This window comes from Octopus sinensis, unplaced genomic scaffold, assembly GCF_006345805.1.
Source record: "Octopus sinensis unplaced genomic scaffold, ASM634580v1 Contig11718, whole genome shotgun sequence".
Classification (NCBI taxonomy): domain Eukaryota; kingdom Metazoa; phylum Mollusca; class Cephalopoda; order Octopoda; family Octopodidae; genus Octopus; species Octopus sinensis.
In genome coordinates, this window is record NW_021832432.1 from 162,785 (window position 1) to 185,000 (window position 22,216).

The 22,216-nt window shown below is 36.3% G+C and overlaps 1 protein-coding gene across 5 annotated transcripts in view; it reads left to right on the forward strand.

Moving 5' to 3' along the window:
• The first annotated feature begins 922 nt into the window (after positions 1-922).
• LOC115229080 (tyrosine-protein kinase Fer-like) overlaps positions 923-22,216 on the forward strand; it is a 192,173-nt gene continuing 170,879 nt past the window's right edge. For 2 of the 5 annotated variants that reach the window (XM_029799501.2, XM_036499097.1), the window contains exon 1: positions 927-1,302. The gene's annotated coding sequence lies outside the window, so the exon portion shown is untranslated. Of the gene's footprint in view, positions 1,303-22,216 lie in introns of all 5 variants that reach the window. The other 3 variants (XM_029799500.2, XM_029799503.2, XM_029799502.2) reach the window with 3 other exon arrangements.

The window sequence follows — 22,216 nt, forward strand, 5'->3', positions numbered from 1 at the left end:
ATGATGTTCTTCCTAGTTTCTGATTGTTATTATGATTATTATTATTATTACTTTGGCATCTGAAAGTCATTTTCAAGTGTTTCTTGAAGACTACTTTCGAATAAGGAGAAAGGGAAGTCTGAGAAAAGAAGGGATGAAAAGTAAAAGAAAGGAATAAGAACAAACATGAATATCACAAAACGAAATAGAAAAGAGAGAAAGAAAGGGAAAAAGAGAGAAAGGGTGGAAGAGATAACGTATATTTCTAGGTCATATGGAGGAAAAAAACAGAAGAAAAAAACGTCCAGTTTTCAGAAAAGCAAAGAAAACAAAAAATTTTTTTTCCAAATCTTTTGAAACAGAAAGTAGAAAATGGGTGACAGAATAGGGAGAGAATAAGGAAGTAGTAGAAAGGTAGTGGGGATGGGGAAGAAATGAGAATGCGCTAGAAGATTCTGTTGGTAAAGTTGGTATTGAGGATAGAGATGTCAGTAGAAAATACTGAAGACTGAACGAGTGAGGGAGTCAGTGTCAATTTTTTTTTTTTTAGGCAAAACGTGAGATAAAATAAAAAATATAATAAAAACGTTGAGAGGAGACGGGGAAAGTGAGATCATGCGAGAGAAAGAGACAGAAAAGAGAACAGAAGAAAGAAATAGGAGAGAAAGAAGGAGAGAGAGGGGGGCAAGGAGATAGAGGAACAGGGAGAGAAAGAGAAGGGAAAGAGAGGGACAGGTAAAGAGGAACAGAGAGAGAGAGAGAGCGAGAGAGAGGGATAGCGAAGCGAGTGAGAGAGGGACAGAGACAGTGAGTGAGAGGGGGACAGGTAGAGAGGAACAGAGAGAGCGAGAGAGAGGGATAGCGAAGCGAGTGAGAGAGGGACAGAGAGAGTGAGTGAGAGAGAACCAAAATTCTGAGAGATCAAAGAGTAAAAAAAAAACAAAATTATTCAGGTTGACAGAGATGGAGAAAGATTTTATGCAATAGTTTGTGACGTAGACAGCAAAGCAATAAATGATGACGTATGTTAGTGAGTAAAGCAGAAATAAAATAAACGAGTGTAGCCAGCAAGTTGAGTGAGAGTGCGTGCGTGAGTGAGTTCTCCAAGTGGCTGAATTTACCCAGCACTGAGATAGAGAGAAAGAGAAAGACTAGTAACCAGAGTGGGAGATACACATACCTAAGGAGGAACCGTCGCCTGTTCTGTCTGTCGGTGTACTGTAAACGGGCATGTTGTGACATTCAAGTGAAAATATCTACCGGTTGCCATAAAAAAAATTACAAAGAAAATAAATAACAAAGAAGCCAAAACACCTAAATCAAGTAAGCTAACGTTCTTTTTAGTTGTACTAATTGTTTTAAATTTGAATCATCCATAGGTCAGCTTGTTTATATTCTCTGATCTCATTTCTTGTCAATTTCGTGTGTTTTTGCCCGTCCCTTCGTCTGCCCGTCCGTCCGTTCGGTCGTTTACTTACTGAGATCTATCTCTACCCGTATTTATCTATTTATATATTGATAGTTTTATGTATGTTTGATCGGTACTGAATACTTCTTGTAAATAAGAGATTGTTTTTTTTCTTTTTCTTGTCGGTTTTTTCTTTTCACTCCTCATTTCGACCATCAATCACACACCCATTATTTGCCTACGTTCGTTCAAACGAACGTTCTTTTCAGGAAACGATCAGAAATGATGCTTGTGATTAATTAAAAACAAAATTTGTTGTGATTCCAGTACCACTACAACCACTACTACCAACATCTCCAATAATAATAATAATCATTCTTTTTGTTATAGGCACAAGGCCTGAAATTTTGTGGGGGAAGGGGGCAAGTCGATAATTTCGACCCCAGTATTCAACTGGTACTTATTTTATCGACCCCGAAAAGAATAGGGATTATGATAATAATTATCATTAGTATTAATGGTGATTAACAGTATCATATAATTGTGCAATGTGTATTTGTTTGACAAAATGTAAAAGTCTGTAAACCTTCTTCAATGCTAAGCCGAGTTATTTTTGTCATTAAGGCCTCCTAACATGCTCCTCCATGAAGCATGTATATATATACATACGGCCATCATAAACACCGAAACACGCAAACGAGGAAGTGTCACGAAACACACATACACACACACTCACACACACATACACACACTCATACACACCCACTCACACACGCGCACACACACATGTATATGTATACAATACTCTTTAAGGTGAGATATTTGTACACATCCCTGTTTTATATACAGCAATAAAAACAATACAACACACGTACATTTAGAAATTATATAAATCAACCGCAGTGTGTACCTGTACACACGAATATTGTTGTAGTGTAACGCACACAGTGTCAGACAGACCCATTGCTATCAACATTCTTGTACCGTGACCAACTGTAAATAAACGTGGTATTTTAAGGCATCTTAAAGCTTCGCTAAATTGTCATTGTTACTTTTGATCAGCCAGGTATAAATGGTTTGTTGGGGTTCAAAACCGTTGCATCACTCTATATGTTTATAGCCATCACACTTCACATTTTCGCCTCTTTTAGCCGTTGGAAAAGTACGATCGTTACTTTATCCCAGTTTCTCATCTACCTAAATATGTCTTTGTGCTGTGCCTTATATTAAGTTTTTGTATTATGATAGTTATATAAAGAGTATAACAGAATTAAGCTACCGAGAAACCAAAGTCCGTGATGCGGTTTCAAATCCTCTTGAGAAAGGCATGAACGTCGCTTCATTACATTTCCTCCTACCCTATTAATTGAAGCACTGTGCCTTATGATGTAAGAAATTATTTAGTTTATCGGCGGCTTCTTACTCGCAATGTAAGTCAAGTAGTCTTTAACTGGTAAATCATACCTCATCGCCCTTTTTATATCTACAACTGCACACTTATACAAATAATAATAGACGTGTGAATTCCCATGTCAATAGACGGTAGATGTTGATCTGGATTTCCAACTCTTATCCACCACGATTTGAGTCTAGATTGTTTGACAGTCATAATGGTACTGACTCTCGCCAGCTCCACCCATGTTTTGCTTGGAGACAGAAGTCACTCACGCCAAGTACCAAACACATACACACGTGTGTGTGTGTGTCTATATGCACTATATATATATATATATATATATATATATATATATATATATATAATATATATGCAAACACACACCATATATACGTGTATGCGTGTGTGTGTATATATATATATATATATATATATATGCAAACACACACCATATATACGTGTATGCGTGTATATATATATATATATATATATATATATATATATTATATATATGCAAACACAACACCATATATACATGTATGCGTGTGTATATATATATATATATATATATATATTTACATACACGTATGTATGTGTATACATATTATTAATGTACTAAAACAACTCAATACAAATATGTATTTGTATGGATAAGTGTTTTTAAAATTCATAGCGACTTTAAATAAGTGCATATGTGAGCGTATATGTATAAATTATATTATCTATATTTTATTTATGTGTATTCGTTGTACGCCTCGCCTTATCGCTCGCTTGTTTATTTTTTTTTTACTCACACACTCGCACTCAAACACACTGAACAAAATCTAATCTATGGCTAAGAGTTCTTCTGATCGACTTAATATTACGTGTGGGCGATTGTTTTCCTAGTGGTTGTCATCATTCTTTTCAAGATAATATGCCAGCCTGTCTGCCTCTAACCATTAGGTACCAATTTTAATTTGGTGTCCTGTCTTCCCCTCTTCCTCCGTCACAAACTTCGTCAAGCACCGATTTCTCCTGTAAACTTCGCTTTCGCTTACATTCTACTATTGGACGGACCAGGAGCTTTTTGATAAATGTTATAATGTTCATTAAAAGCGTCAGATGAAAATGTGTGTATGTGTGCGAGAGAGAATATTGTCGAAAATGCTTCAGTCTTTAGAATTCATAGCGGCTTTAAATAGGTGCATGATATATATATATATATATATATATATAATATATATGAATTCACACACCTTCACACACACACACACACACATATATATATATATATATGTACACAAACATACTAAATCACGTATACAAGTGTATAGAATATGGATATCTATCTATAGATAGATATGTATATTCGTATGTACACACATGTGTATATATACGTGTTTGTGTGTGTGTTTGCATACGCCTATACACGTGTGAATTTATATATAATATACTTACCCACCTGCACACACACACACATATATGTATGTCTGTATATGTGTATGTATGAAAATATATATATGTATGTATGTATATATATATAATAGAAATATTAAAATTACTATGTATATATGTGTATGTACATATATATATATATGTATGTATATATTGTATGTATATATATATATATATATATATATATGTATGTACATATATATATATATGTATATATATATGTATGTATATATATGTATGTATATATTATGTATGTATATATATATGTATGTACATATATATGTGTATGTACTTATATATGTGTATGTACATATATGTGTATGTATATATATATATATATATATATATATATCTATATATATATATATATATATATATTATATGTATATATATATGTATATATATATATATATGTATATATATATATATATATATATATATTATATATATATATATATATATATATATATATATAGGGACATTCAGATTCCACTCGAAAATAGGTTATTGCCAGGAATCCAAAGGGTCAGTTTTCAGTAAACCTATGCTACTACTATTGCCAATAAATGATATATACATAAACCCTTTCATTTCTCGTAGTGCCCATGACAACAACATTGTGGCCTGATTTATTTTAATTAAACGTGCAGTCTCATTTTCCTAATATGACTTTATGAGCTTCTTCCCCTCTCCCATTGGAAAAAAAAAAGAACAAACAAGTGCCCGATTATCTAACATTCATTGAAATTATTTTCTCTTTTACTAGTCTTTCTAAACAGCATCCCTATTTTGCCTTCCTCCCTACCAAATCACTCAGTAGTTCACAAATCCATCCCTTTTTACTGCTGTATTCCCCCAGCTCAATTCTGTGATTGCCATGCAAGGTTCTTTCTAAATATAGAGAAATACTTTCGTACTATTGTTAATATTTGTTTTTTTTTCTGTTAATTGCTCCCTTGGTTGTGTTTTTCTCGTCTCTCCTGTAGTCTATACCAGCAGAAATTGGTGTTTGTAATCCCTAGCTGATGCAGTAGGTAGCACCAGTTCAGGTAGAACGAACGACTCAATGCCTGTTAGTTGCATGTTTCCATGTACATGTGGGAACACGCGCGCGCGTATATATATATATATATATATATATATATATATATATATATATATATATATATATATGCATGTATATGTAGATATTTACGTGCATGCTTTGTTTTGTGAATGTTTGGTTGTTTATATTTGTATATATTTCGCGTATTGATGTATGTACACATGCATAATTATCAACACGCCAAACATTCATGCAAGTGCATAGACACATGCGCGCATGTTTATTACGAGCATGCATACGTGCAATACGTACATTGGCATACATAATTTATTATGTGTAGGTGTTGCGACGACCTATTCTTACACGTCCCCTGATCTGCTGTTACCGAAGGAATGCCAGAGATATTTATAAAGGGGACAGATGGTGGGGGGTTTAATTTGTTTTCTTGCTATGTGTGTTTGGGGCTTTCATTACTTCAGAATTTGGTGTATAAGTGAAATTACAAGAATTTCTATGTTTTCCTCAAATGAAAACAAATCCCTTTGGCAAACAACTCCCTTTTTTGATATTCAAATAAAATCGTTATTAAAGATAAATGTTTTTTCTCTTCTTTCAGCAGAGAATCATCATTTATTTCTCTTTTTATTTTTGGTGTGGTGGTTTTTAATAATCAATACAGTTTCAGGATAAAAAAAAAAAAAGGAGAAAAAGAAAACGGTAGAGGACCCCTAATATTCCCTTTAAATCTCAAGAAACAATGCTTTATCGCTGTAGCAGCAGTTTGGTTAGGGAAGCAATTTGGTTTTGTCATAGTAGTAACACGTGCCAACGAGCGCCTTCCTCCAAGTTGACGTTTGTTTTGATGAACAAATTAGGGATTAGATTTTCAGAGATGAGGCATGTGTACTCCCTACCACCTCCTGCGCGCTACGACAGCCGTCAGCCTTTTATCCTAGCAATTCATTCATTGCTCTTGTTTTATAATAGTAGCAGTATTATTATAGTAGTAGGGACTGGACTTCTGTTTAGACTTACTCATTCTCCCACACCGTTATAATGCTGACCTGACCTGCAATGAATAGGTTACACAAATAGTAATAAACCAACTCCATTCCCATCATGTTCTCTCTCTCTCTTTCTCTTCTCTTTTTTCTTTCTTTTTCCCCCCATCTCTTTCTCTCTTTTTCTCCTTTCACAATTTCCCCCCACTCTCTCTTCCTACATTTTCTGTCTTTTTCCTTTCAAATTATCCCCTTCTTTTTTTTTTTTTTTTACTTCAATTCCCTACTTTCTCTCTTTCCCCAAATTCCCTATATTAATAACAAAACAAAACAAAACAAAAAAATTCTTTCTCATTTCTTTGGCTTTCTTTTTTTTCTCTCTACCTCTTTTTTCTTTCCTATTTCTCTCTCACGCCGACTTGTTCCCTTTTCTAGCCTTGAAAAAAAACCCCATCATTTTCTTCGTCCTTTCAAATTCATTTTCTTTTCACTTTCTCTTTTACTCTCAATTTCTTCCTCTTCTACATCATCTCTCTTTCTTTCTCCTCCTCCCTCTGTTATCTCTCATTAAAACATTTTATTAAATCTCTCATCTTGTGTAATCCGTTTTAGTTTTTCCATTCCCCTCTTCCCTTCTCTCTTTGAATGCTTATTCTCTTTATTAGTTGCATGCTATTACTTTATCCCTCTCACACATCTCTCTCTCTCTCTCTCTCTCCCTTTTCTCTCTAGTTTACACACTTCATAAGCTCTGCCTGTGATCCTTTTTTGCGCAGACCCTATGCATCAATAACACTATATTGCAGTCTTTATATATTGAGCATTTTCTCAAGCAACCATTATCAAGAATTATGCATGTACACCTACACACACACACACACACACACACACACTTAAAATATAGTTTTATTTAATGCTTTATAGCCTTATTTTAAACATACATACATATATATCATATATATATATATATATATATATATAATATATATATATATATATATATATTATATACACTCACACACACTCAAACACACACATACACACACATATAATCATGATCATCATTTAACAGCTATCTTCCATGCTGACATGGATTGGGCTATACATATGTATAATATATATGATTGTGTGTGTGTGTATGTGTGTATGTATTTATTTCTTTATATATATATATATATATGAATGTTTGTGTGTGTGTATCAATAAAATACAGGAAACATATAGTCTTTTATGCTTTATAAAACATACATGCATTTTTGCAAATAAACTGCTAGGATTACATAATTGCTTGTTGAAACTCTATATAATCTTATTAATTCACCTCCTCAGTGTGTGTGTGTGAATGGAGATATATTGTGAGGGTGTAAGGTCTAGTGGTTATGGGTGTTGCATTCACAATCGCAAAGTCATGGTTTCAGTTCTTGGACTGGATGGTGAGATGTATTCTTGAGCAAAACACTTCATCTCATGTCGCTCTGCAGTCGGTTTGACATCTGATGTGTGCTACTCTGTGCCCCTGTACAGACAGTGTTGATTTGATGGAGGGAGTGAGATAATGTACAGTAAAAAGACATTTGATTGCTATAAACCAGGGGTTTTCAACCATCTTTTATCTATAGGCCCCTTTGATTACTATTTTATTCTGGTGGACCCCCCCCCCCCATAGCCATTTGATGGTTAAAAACTAGTTTTATAGAAGCTATTTTCGAAATTCCTATTTTATTTTTCGCACATTAATTTGTGTAGGTTGAACTATGTTAAATGTTAGAGAAAGAAAAAATCAAGCTGTTTCTTGCAATACATTCCAGTATATACATGTAAAGCAAAAATTTTTCAGGAGCCCTTAAAATGCTATTTTGGATCTGTCATTGACTATTTTGCTGCGTGGACCACCAAAAATCTTATATGGACCTTATATGAGAACCACTGCTACAAACAAATCATCGTGCAGGTTGTCCAGCAAGAAATTTCGGAACTGCTATTCTCAGATTACAAGAGACTCCCATCACATATGCGCACGCATGTACCCTCCCCCCCACACACACAGACACACACATTGATTTTATTGAACCTGAGTTTTTATCTTACAACTTGAGTTTCACACCATGGCTATCTGTTCTAGCCTGAAGATTGCAGTTGCATGAAACTTGAGTTAGGAGATAAAATTCAGTTTCAAGAAGTGACTACAACTTGTATTGAATGCATCTCCATCATTTGTTCAATACAATCCAGCATTTGTGTTTGCTTATATATAGATATAGATATATATATATATAATAAAAGGTGAGAAACTGGAGAGTTGGTAAGGATGTAAATCATTTTATTAACATAGTTCCAAGATAAAATCTGAATACAAATAAATTTAATACAATAAGTTCAATATATAGTCCATATGAAGGTGCATGGCTCATTGGTTAGAGCATTGGGCTCACAATCATGCGGTAGTGAGTTTGATTCCCGGGTTGGGCTGTGCGTTGTATTTTTGAGAGTGGCTGTGTGGTAAGTAGCTTGCTAACCAACCACATGGTTCCGGGTTCAGTTCCACTGCGTGGCATCTTGGGCAAAGTGTCTTCTGCTATAGCCCCGGGCCGACCAATGCCTTGTGAGTGGATTTGGTAGACGGAAACTGAAAGAAGCCTGTCGTATATATGTATATATATTTATGTGTGTGTATATGTTTGTGTGTCTGTGTTTGTCCCCCTAGCATTGCTTGACAACCGATGCTGGTGTGTGTATGTCCCCGTCACTTAGCGGTTCGGCAAAAGAGACTGATAGAATAAGTCCCGGGGTCGATTTGCTTGACTAAAGGCGGTGCTCCAGCATGGCCGCAGTCAAATGGCTGAAACAAGGTAAGAGAGTAAGACTTTTTATTTCATGTTGCTCCCGTTTACTCATCTGTAGAAATCAGTTGCAATGTCACTGGTGCCAAGCTGTATCAGCCTTTGCCTTTCCCTTGGATAACATCTGTGACCTGGAGAGAGGAGGTTGGTATGCATGTGTGACTGCTAGTCTTCTATAAATAACTTTGCCTGGACTTGTGCCTTTGAGGGTAACTTTCTAGGTGCAATCCATGGTCATTCATGACCAAAGGGGCTCCTTTTTCCCTTCTGTCCATATAGTCCGTCTGACAGTCTTACACTCAGTTAACAATGTTTACACAATTTCACTTTCAGGGTCAGAGTTATTTAGATGTTATGTGTGAAAATACTTGCCCAAAGTACCAGACAATGAAATCAGACCTAGCGTCAGATTATGAAACAAACTTCTTAACCATTTAGTCACAATTACATACACTGCAATGTGCATGCATGCACACACAAATTCACAGAATACACTCACATGGTCAGAAATATACTTCTTTCTTAGCTAACCCCCCCTTTTTTTTTTGAATCACAAGGAAGCATTTAGTTGATATTCATCTTTGGTTTCTTCAACATTAAAACAGCAAGAGATAAATCTATCACTAGATAGGCTGCTGGTTTGTCTTATCACAGGCAGTTCTTTTCACTGCAGGAGTTAAGCTCAACACTGCATGATGACAAATCATTTGCTGGTTTTATAATGTTGCTGCTCCTGCTGCTGCACTGTAGTGGGTTATTCATGTATTAGACCAAGGCTGCCCAGAATTACACAACAACAGCAGCAGCAGGTAATTATTGTATCGAGTACTGAGGAGTGAAGGGGCAAATTTACCTTAACAAGATTTGAATTCAGAGAATGGTGCAGGATGAAACTAAATACTCTACTTATTCGTGAAACTGGATGTTGCATCAGTAGTTAAACTGATCCCATTTTATTGACTGATTCTTGGAAGGCAAAGTAAATTTGGTAGAATTTGCACTCCCACTTCCACAAAAAAAAAAAAAAAAAACTCAGAAGTATTTGATTCCTATTGAAAAGGTCAATGTTTATAGAGGTTGTGTGTGTATGGTGTTTGGGAAATTTTAAATTGCATTCATCTCCATATATTATCAGTAAAATTTTTTTAGTTGATAGTTGCAGGAATTGTGCGCAGTATCTTTCATCGTTTACTTGTTTCAGTTATTAGACTGTGGCCATGCTGGGGCACCGCCTTGAAGAAGTTTTAGTTAAATGAATCAACACCAGTACTTACTTTTGGTTAAACCTGGTACTTGTATTGGTTTTTGTTTGCTGTACTGCTAAGTTACAGGGAACATAAGCACACCAACACTGATTGTCAAGCAGTGGTGGGGGACAAACACTGACACAAAGACACACACACACACAATAGGCTTCTTTCAGTTTTTGTCTAAAAATCCCCTCAAAGGCTTTGGTTGGCCCAAGGCTCAATGCACCCTTTTCTCTCTTCAAGCTGTCACATCCTTAATGTTCCATTGGGTCAAAAGAGAGAATACTGAGAGGGTGTCTATATCGCTTTTTCACTACATAGAGACCTAAAACAATTTGGTGATGTGAGCTACTAGGTTGTATTTGTATGTAAGTGATGTCTTAGCTAGTACCAAGTCAGTTCTGATTATATGATCCAAAACATTCCAGCCATGATGATCCTGTATTATACAAAGTGTTCCTAAATATATTATATCTTAATAAATTAAAACATAATCTACCTACAATCATATTATCCAGCATTCTTCTTTGTTACAGACTATTGGGTATGATGTAAAGGATATTTGGCTGCAGTTTCTAGTAGATTGACCAACTGCATAGAGCTCTGGTAGAGACCCTCTTTTTGATTTACTAGAAACAGCAGTCAAATTTCCCTCAAGAGGCTGACAAGGGAAGCCACTGTATGAGTACTGGAGAACCTTATTAATAATCAGGGCATCTATAAGTGCATAAGAACCTGTTGGAGTACATATATGTTGAGAAAAATAATGAATCATTAATTATCCAAATTCATAAGTATGCAACTTATAGGCTTACACTGTTTTTTTTTTTACATATGGGTTAGTATAGAGAATGTCATTAACAGGGGGTGGTTTTCAAATTTAAATGTTAGCAGAAGAGGGTCTCTACCACAACCTTATGCATTTCACCAATCTGTGAGAAACTGTAACCAAATTTTCCTCTAATCATACTTAACAATCTTTAATAAGTAAAGTAGATTATCACTTAAATTATAAAACATAATATCTAATTGTGGCCGATGCCAGTGCCAGTCATGGCCAATGCCAGTGCCAGTCATGGCCAATGCCAGTGCTGTCTGACGGGCACCCGTGCCGGTAGCATGTAAAAAGCACTGTTCAAGCATTGAGCCTCATGGAGGTAATGACAGGTGACCAAGACCCTTGGCAATATACAGTGCTTGTGTTGACCTGTCAAGCCAAGCGAGACCATAGTTGTGGTCAATGCCAGTGACAAGTCAATGGCACCCATGCCGGTGGCCTGTAAAGAACACCCACTACACTCTCGGAGTGGTTGGCGTTAGGAAGGGCATCCAGGCATAGAAACCTTGCCAAATCAGATTGGAACCTGGTGCAGACCCTGGCTTAGCAGTTTTCAGTCAGACTGTCCAACCCATGCCAACATGGAAATCGGATGTTAAATAATGATGATGATGATTTAGGACTACATTGTACAAGGTAGAGTTGACCCAAGTGGATGAATAGTAATATTAATCTTTGTATAATAATCCTTTCTACTATAGGCACAAGGCCTGAAATTTTGGGGGAGGGGGCTAGTCGATTACATCTACCCCAGTATTTGACTGGTACTTATTTTATTGATACTGAAAGGATGAAAGGTAAAGTTGACCTCAGCGGAATTTGAACTCAGAATGTGAAGACAGATGAAATACCACTAAGCATTTTGCCTGACATGCTAATGATTCTGCCAGCCTGCTGCCTTAAATCTTGTATAATAATAGCCAATATAAATGGTTGAATGATTGGTTTGTTAGTTGATTGGTTTCTCCAGTCAGGCTTTACATTATATTGAGAGAAGAAAAGAGAGAGAGAGAGAGAGAGTAAGTTAACATAAGAGAAAGTTAACATAAGAGATGTTGGATGAGTGTACATACAAGGCTTGGTGGCAGGCAGAAATACTAAACTTGTGCTGTAAGAAAGAACCATAGAGCCAGAGGAGGAGAAGGAGAAGGAGAGGAAGTAAATGACAGTTTAGTTATGGGAAGAGTTATACGAACGGGAAATTTGTTTTATTTAACTTTATTTTAAGACAATAGATATTTTTCTTTTGGAAAGTATTCCTTTCATCATTTCATATAAACATCAAGAATTTGATAAAAGTTGAATCATAATTATTTTGTGTGTGTTATAATTCCTGATATTTACAAAGTTACCTATTATATGATAAGTAACACTCTATTAATAATAATAGTGCCTTGATGCAGTACCAGGCAGTGGCTCTCATGGCTTCTGATCATTTCTGATTGGATGTGTTACCATGTACATTGTTTTGTCTTGGTATAAAAGATGGGCTACAGCAACTATTCTGCTCAATATCACAGATTTGCTTGTCAGTTGTTTGATCATAACCAGTTGAGTATGTCCCTTTGTCACTCATGATTATGTTCATCTCTGATCACGAGCAGAAGTAGTGGTGGAACATCATAGCCATGTGTTGAAAGGAATCCTTTGGGATTTGGATAATTCACCTTTGGAAACATGGGTGTTTCATTCAACATCCTTAAACAACCCTTATTCAAGGACCTTTTGAGCAAGATGGGCTACTCAACCTGAAGAAAATTCTAACTGGGCCCCACCTGCAAAGTCATGCATTGCTTATCTTGATATGAGATCACCATGTCGTGCACATATGGTTGTGATGCATGTACACAGTGTACCCTTATCAGACAGGTAGTCATGATAGGTGTACTGGATTCCGTATATTTTACCCCAGTGTCACTTTGATGGCATATACTGTTCTCTCTTTCATCAACAACAACAACAAAAATAATCCTTTCTACTAAAGGCACAAACCCTGAAATTTGTGGGGAGGGGACTAGTTGATTACATTGACCCCAGTGTTTCATTGGTACTTAATTTATCAACTCCCAAAAGGATAAAAGGTAAAATTGACCTCAGTGGAAATTGAACTCAGAATGTAGCGACAGACAAAATACTGCTAAACATTTCACCTGGCTGGCTATCGATTCTACCAGCTCGCCACCTTATTAATAATAATAATAACAACAACAACAACAGCCGCCGCTGCTACCACCAGCACCACCACCACCACCACCACCATTTCTACTATAGGCGCAAGGCCTGAAGTTTTTTGGGAGAAGGGTTAAGTACTCCACTGGTACTTAATTTATCAACCCTGAAAGGATGAAAAGCAAAGTCAACCTCAGCGGAATAATAATAATAATAATAATAATAACAATTTTCACCTTTCCTCTCTTTAATCAACAATCTCACAAAATATATTTGATAAATGCGTCATCCTCATCTTTCCTTTCTTTAATCAATTATCTCATGTATACATATGCTTTCAGATATTTCTCTCAAAACTAATGATCACTCATTATATATTTCACACTATGTAAAACATGAAAAAGATGTATCCTGAATTCTAAGCTTAATAATTTAGTACTTTAGCTAAATCAGAGAAGTAACAAGGTTTAATGGAAGCAGTGAAGAGTGATATGAAATTAGATTCAGCTTATTCTCTGTTGTGTAATATGTTTTCTTTATTAGCCACAAAGGGTTTTATAAAAAAATCATTGGGATGTACAAGACTCTAATCAGGTTAAGGTTATCCTCTGGTGTTTAATCCCTAATAATAAATGCAAAACTCTGTCTGTCCATCTGGGACCCCTGTATTTTCATCTACATTTGCTCTACATAGACATATTATACCATATTGGAATCAGGATGATGCCCGGATTGAAAATCTGTCCTTTATTCTGTTCTTGAACATCCAGCATTGGGATCTGATTTTAAAGCTTTTGGGTTGCTATTTCTAGCAGGTAAAGCTTGGCTGATTCTGCCATCATGCTTGGTGTTGTCAGATGATGTTAGAGATCAAGGGGAAGAGAAATGACATTTGCTTTGTTAATTTTATGTCGCGATAAGAACTTTGGGACAAATTGGTTAACAGTTGGAATTTAACTTGGGACTGGAACAATAGAATGATTGCATTGCAGAATTAATTCTCATCTGTCCTTAACCTCTGATCAAACATCACCAAGGCACATAGTCATTATAGACATATTATAGTAAGGGTATTCTTCTCTATTTAGTTTTGGGCCTCAGGCCTGATTAGCCCTCCACAAAAGCTTAAAAAGTCTGCATGGAATGCGGATTTTAAGCTAGTATGTCATAAATTTCAGATTATTTAACTCTTTATCCAATTTAACATCACCACCTGGTTCATGCATGGCTTTAGCAGAATCCATTCTGTTGCAAGCTTTTGAGGCCAGGTGTTTGGTCTGAAGGTCATTTCTTCCTTTCAGCCTCAAATGTCCTAAAAAGAAGCACAGACATTGCCCATCTTCCTCTGACTTGTATAGCCAATCATCACCCATGAGCATGTATTGCTTGGTAACATCTTTCATGCTGTTACTAATTATTTCAGGTGTAAAGTCTTGGTAACATCTACCATGCTGCTGTTAATTGATTCTGCTGTAGAGTCTTGGTAACATCTACCATGTTGCTAATTGTTTTAGGTGTGAAGTCTTAGCGACATCTATCATTCTATTGCTAACTATTTTCAAGTTGTAAACTGACATCAGATACTATCTGAGCTTGCTCAACCTCACCCAAGTGAAGCTTGTATGGTTTGGTAACATCTTTCATGCCGTTGCTAATTATTTCAGGTATAAAATCATGGTAACATCTTCCAAGCTGTTGCTAATTGTTTTAGGTATAAAGTCTTGATAACACCTACCATGCTATTGCTGTTTTCAAGTTGTAAGCAGACATCAGACATTCTCTCAGCTCACTCAACCTTACCCCCAGTGGAACACCTGAGGATGTGACTGCTGGAGGGAGAGACGGTTGCACCAGCACTTGTTTGATATTCATTACAGCTGAGTAGACTGGAGCAACTGAAAATGAAGTACTTTGTTGAAGGGCAAAAACATACCACCCATCCAGGATTTGAACCCACAGCCTTTATTATCTGATCATGATACTGTAACTCTCGGGCCAATCACATTCACTTTCCTCTGACTAAGTCATTAAAAAAGAAAAGAGTAGAAAAAAAAAAACCAAGCCTGAAATGGTGATAGTTTGAAGTCTTTGACCCCCTCCCCCCCTCCCCGCGTACCATTTATTTGACAGAGTGCAGGTAGTAAGTCACCTGCTCCCACACAATGCAGGTATCTCACCAGTTACATTACTACCTAACCTACACTGGCTAAAACAACAGAATAAAACGAACTAAAAAAAATTACAATAACATCTGAAGTAAAAGTAATACCTGAATCTCAAATGACAATTCATGTACCACTAGGTCTGTGTTTTTTGGCGTTTTTCTATCTTTTTTTTTATTTATTTACTTCTTTTTTTTTTTAACCGATTTAGTTGCTTTAGAGCAAATTGTTGTTGTTCATGTTAGTATTTTTAGTGTTGCTAATTTTTTTTTTGCCTGCAACTGATCGAATGAAACCAAATATTTGTGGAAGGATGATATTTTAAGACTTTGTCTAGGTTTACACGCGTGATTGCATATGCACAGACACACAGGAATGCTCACACATACACACACACTATGAGTACACACAATACCTGCAATGCACACACACACATGCAACTAAATGTATCAGCAATGCACATGCACACATAGATGCAAATACATATATGTCTGCACAAACAGGAATGCAAATGAATGCACACACTTATATATATACTCTTTTACTCTTTTACTTGTTTCAGTCATTTGACTGCAGCCATGCTGGAGCACCGCCTTTAGTCGAGCAAATCGATCCCGGACTTATTCTTTGTAAGCCCAGTACTTATTCTATCAGTCTCTTTTGCCGAACCGCTAAGTGATGGGGATGTAAACACACCAGAATCGGTTGTCAAGCAATGCTAGGGGAACAAACACAGACTCACAAACATACACACATACATATATATACATATATACGACAGGCTTCTTTCAGTTTCCGTCTACCAAATCCACTCACAAGGCTTTGGTTAGCCCGAGGCTATAGCAGAAGACACTTGGGAAGTCTGAACCCTGAACCATGTGGTTGGTTAGCAAGCTACTTACCACACAGATACTCCTGCGCCTATATATATATATATATATATAATATATATATATATATATATTTATGAATAGCAAGAGAGAGAGAGAGAGAAAAATGCATGTATACAGATACACACATATGCACTCCTATATGTACACATACACACTTGAATCAAACACATGTACACGTAAGAATTGTAAAACACAAGGATACACAAATATAAATGCATATATGCTCATATGCAAATGCAACCCCACCCACTATCAGAAATGCACATTTACACGTGAACCCTCCCATACATTCACTCATAAAAAATGTGCACATTCACACACAAAAGTACTGACATCTATAGAAAACAACTCAACTATACACACCATACACAAAAGAGCACACACACACACACACTCACACACATAATACACAAAGGATATAACCATACATGCATAAAAGCACACAAACACACATATACAAAAGCTTATGTTCATGCACACACACACACAAGCTTATATTCAAGTATATACAAAAGCACTGACACACACCAAAACACCTGTTCACACTTACCCAAATGCATACACAGAATGTATGAATTAAAGTTACTAATTTTTTTTTTCTATCAGATTATTTATTAAACTATTAATATCGTTATTTATGCTCATCACCAATTTTAGAAGGAAGATATACTTAATTGAACCTATTCAAGTTTATTGTGGATACATTATTTCAGTCCTGAGTGATAGTAGAAAAAGGCAGCCCAGACCTGGTTTGAACTTGAAACTGGAAAATATTAATTTCTCTATCACAGGTATAGGCATAGCTGTGTGGTAAGAAGTTTTGCTTCCCAATCACATGGTTTCAAGTTCAGTCCCACTGTATGGTACCTTGGGCAAGTGTCTACTACTAAAGTTTTGGGCCAACTAAGACCGTGTGAGTGGAGACACAAACCGAAAGAAGCCTGTCACATGTGTATGAGTGTGTGTGTGTGTATGTTTGTCTCCTACCATTGCTTGACAACCAGCGTTGGTGTGTTTACATCCCTGTTACTTAGCAATTTGGCAAAAGAGAGCAATTGAATAAGTACCAGGCTTAAAAAAAAATAGGACTGGGGGGGTTGATTTGTTTGACTACCTCGAAGCTGTGCCCCAGCATGGCTGTAATCTAATGACCAAATGAAACAAGTAAATGACTAAAGATATGATTTAGTTGGTAGATATTAGATAGCGTGTGCTACTGTCGCTGGGTCAGGATGTAATATGAATACTGAAGCAGAGTGTGTCATGGATACTGGAACAGCATGTGCTATAGGTATTGGAGGAGGCACTGAAATAGGATATACTGTGGCTAGTGAAATAGGGGTGTGCTATGAGAAATGAAACAGGATGTGCGTATACTATAGAGTATACGATTCAAAGTGTGGGAATCACTGCAAAATTAATGTAATATATTTAATTGACAATTAAGGCAGCAAGCTGGTAGAATTATTGGCATGCTGGACAAAAGTGCTTAGGTGGAATTTCATCCGTCTTTAAGCTCTGAGTTCAAATCTACTGAGGTGGACTTTGCCTTTCATCCTTTTGAGGTCGATGAAATAAGTACAAGTTGGGTACCAGAGTTAATGTAATCGACTTACTCATGCTCCTGAAGTTACTGGCTTTGTGCCAAAATTTGAAATGAATATATCTAATTGACAATTAATGTATTTCAAAATTGTGTAGAAAACGGGAAATAGACAGAAATAAGGTTGAAGTACATTACGAAGATATACTGGAATATTTCTTTGTTTCTGGTAAAACTGGGTAAAAGGCCCAGGTCAATGAGACAATACTAAAATTTGTCCCTTGATTAAACGAGACAGTGAGGAAATCTCTTATGTGGTTACTCACTCTGCTAGAAATAGTAGCCATACAACCCTCAGGAAGGGGCATGTTGGATAATGTAGTCCTAAACTCCACTAAAAAGATGAGGTGGTCTCAATTCATATTAGATAATGTAGTCCTACATACCACTAAAATGATGAGATGGTCATAAATGGAATATCCTTGATCTTTAATATCCTCAATTAGAGTTGATTTTATAGTTAAAAGAGTACCAATAATAACTGGAGTTCCAGTTTCAATTAAGAAAAAAAAACAAACAAATAAAAAACAAAAACACTAAAGCTTTCAACATTATACACAGTCCGAAGGAACTCTGCTAGGCATTGCTTACATCCTACGCAAGACATTTTCAATTCAATAGCACAACTGAAACAGTACACAAAAAGAGGTGCAGTTGTCGGATTACTGGCAGGCTAACAGAAAAAAAAAAGACTTTCTATATAACTGATGACCAGGAATAAGAGCACCCTTGAAATAAATTCTTTCAAATACTCAAGACTTCCTAGAAGTTGTTGATAGCTTCTGTTATCTAGGTGACCCATTTAGGCGTGGATGTGGGTGGGTATTCCACAAGCATGAGTAGCCAGAGAAGAATGGGGGTGGAAGAAGTTCAGGCTACTATTGTCTCTGCTGGTAATAGAAAGATACTCTTCCAAGTGAAGGCCAGATTGTAATAAGTGTGATGTTGTGTGTTCAGGAAACATTGGCATTGAATATGGAAGGCGTGAGTTGTGCAAAGGCTGGAAAAAAAACTGAGATGAGCATGCTCGTTTAAGTGTGAAATATTAGTGTACATGAATAGCAGGGCATAAGTAAGCTGGGAGAAAAACTGGGTATAAAAGGAATTAAATGTAGTATGCAAGAGTGAAGGCAGTGCTGGTGATGAATATACAGTCGTGGCTAAAAGTATGGAACATAGGTCTGAAAATTAGAATTTTTGTATTAAATGCCCTAAGTTATATTTAATTTGCAATATATTTGCAATATAGGCACAGGAGTGGCTGTGTGGTAAGTAGCTTGTTTACCAACCACATGGTTTCAGGTTCAGTCCCACTGCGTGGCATCTTGGGCAAGTGTCTTCTACTATAGCCTCAGGCCGACCAAAGCCTTGTGAGTGGATTTGGTAGACGGAAACTGAAAGAAGCCCGTCGTATATATGTGTATATATATATATATATATATATATATATATGCGTGTGTGTGTTTGTCCCCCTAGCATTGCTTGACAACCGATGCTGGTGTGTTTATGTTCCCGTTACTTAGCGGTTCGGCAAAAGACACCGATAGAATAAGTACTGGGCTTACAAAAGAATAAGTCCCGGGGTCGAGTTGCTCGATTAAAGGCGGTGCTCCAGCATGGCCGCAGTCAAATGACTGAAACAAGTAAAAGCGTAAAAGAGAGTATATTATTACAGTAATATGGTGGATATCTAAAAAAGAATTATTTTAGTTGTTTGATGCTAGTCATGTGACTTCCTGTAATTTTGTGAATTGTACATGGGCATAACAATTTTTCAAAAATGTTCCAAACTTTTGGCCATGACTGTATGGAGGATGACATGTATAGAGGTGGCAAGAAATCCTAGTGGAAGAACTTGTGGAAAAGAAAGTATAAGAAGTGGTGAAGGCTGAATTCCATGACTGAGATGACAAAGGACCACAACAAGTGGTGGGTTGCCATGCCAGAGAGGATCCATCCAGTCAAGGCAAACATGGAAAAACTGACATAAAATCGATGATATTACTGATGTTTCCAGCAATGGATCAAGGCCACAAATTTGAAGGGAAAGTATATTGTTAACTAGACCAATATTCTGTTTGACTGAAGCTTAATTTTATAGACGATGATGATAAAATCTTTTCTATTATAGGCACGCAGCCAGAATTTTGAGGGCTGGGTGGGGTGGGGTGGAGTAGTCAATTACACCGACCTCAGTACTCTACTGGTACTTATTTTATCAACCCTGAAAGAATAACGATAATCTTTTGTACTATAGGCACAAAGCCAGAAATTTGGGTGGCAGGGAGCTAGTCGATGGCATCGACCCCCAAAACTTAACTGGCATTTATTTTATTGACCCCAAAAGAATGACAGGCATTGTCAACCTCAGTGGAATATGAATGTAAAGTTGGATGAAATGTTGCTAAGCATTTTGTCTGGTGTGCTAAAGATTCAGTGAGATTGCTACCTTAATAATAATAATAATAATAGTAATAATAATAATAATAGTAATAATAATAATAACAATAATAATAATAATAATAATAATAATAATAATAATAATAATTTTTTGGGGTGGGATTAGTTGATTACATAAACCTCAGTGCTCAACTGGTACTTAATTTTTTTTCTACTCCAAAAGGAAAGCCTTAGTGGAATTTGAACTCTGAATGCAAAAAGAGTAAGAAGAAATGTCTGATGCTTTAATTATTGCACCAATCCACCATCCTAATAATACTACTACCGCCAACTCCATCACAACCGTCCATAACACTCATTTCTTTATTTGCCACAAGGGTGATGAATGTGGGGGGACATTACAAAACAGTGATATTAATGACAATAATTTTGCTTGTGTATTCTTTGTGTTTGTTATTCCTATGTGATAATGAGTAACGAAGTCTGCTATAGAATTATTAGTGTGGAACATTCCTTCTTGTATTGTAATGTAATAACTGCCTCACACACACGCTCACATGTTTATGCACAAACACGTGTTTTTATACATATGCAAGGAAAGCGAGTTAAAGTTTTGCTTATAGGAATACCAGAATGAATATGAAAACAGTAATAATGACACATGTTTGTCTTTGCATTGATTAACAAACATGTCTCTTTCCACAAATGTATAATTAGTTTGGAACCAAGGTGTCTCACTTTTTTTTTTCTCTTTTTCTTAATAATTTATGGTTAGTATAATATAGTTCTTCACACTGCATCTTTCTGTCTACACATACAAACATATGCACACACATGCACACATGCTTATGTATGTGTATATCTATGTATGGTGTGTGCATATATATATATATGTGTGTGTGTGTATATATATATATATATATATATATATATGTGTGTATATATATATATATATGTGTGTATATATATATATATATATATATATATATATAAATATATGTGTGTGTGTGTGTGTGTTATTATTTAGGACAAACGGTAACTTGTCATTATAGTACTTCATATTATTTTATATATATGTGTGTGTGAAGGTACATGGCTCAGTGTTTAGAACACTGAACTTATGATCGTGAGGTTGTGAGTTTGATTCCCGGACTGGGCTGCAAGACACTTTATTTCACATTGCTCCAGTTCACTCAGCTGTAGAAATGAATTGTAACATCATTGGTGCCAAGCTGTATCGGCCCCTTTGCCTTTCCCTTGGATAACATCAGTGGCATGGAGAGGGGATGCTGGTATGCATGGACGACTGCTGGTCTTCCATAAAAAAGCAACCCTAGGTGGTACATTCGCTGGTAAGGTGACATTCCACCCAGACTTGTACCGTGGAGGGGAACCTCTTAGATGCACCCATGGTCATTCATGACCAACAGAGTCGAGTTTAATATATATATAAATATATATATATATATATAGGTGCGGGAGTGGCTGTGTGGTAAGAAGCTTGCTTCCAAACCACTTGATTCTGGTGCAGTCCTCCTGCATGGCACCTTGGGCAAGTGTCTTCTACTATAACCTCGCGTTGACCAAACCCTTGTGAGTGGATTTGGTAGATGGAGACTGAAAGTAGCCCTTCATAATGTATGTGTATACATTGTGTGTTTGTGTTTGTCCTCCCACATCACTTGACAACCAATGTTTGTGTGTTTATGTCACCATAACTTAGTGGTTTGGCAAAAGAGACCAATAGAATAAGTACTAGGCTTACAAAGAATAAGTCCTGGGATCAATTTGTTCG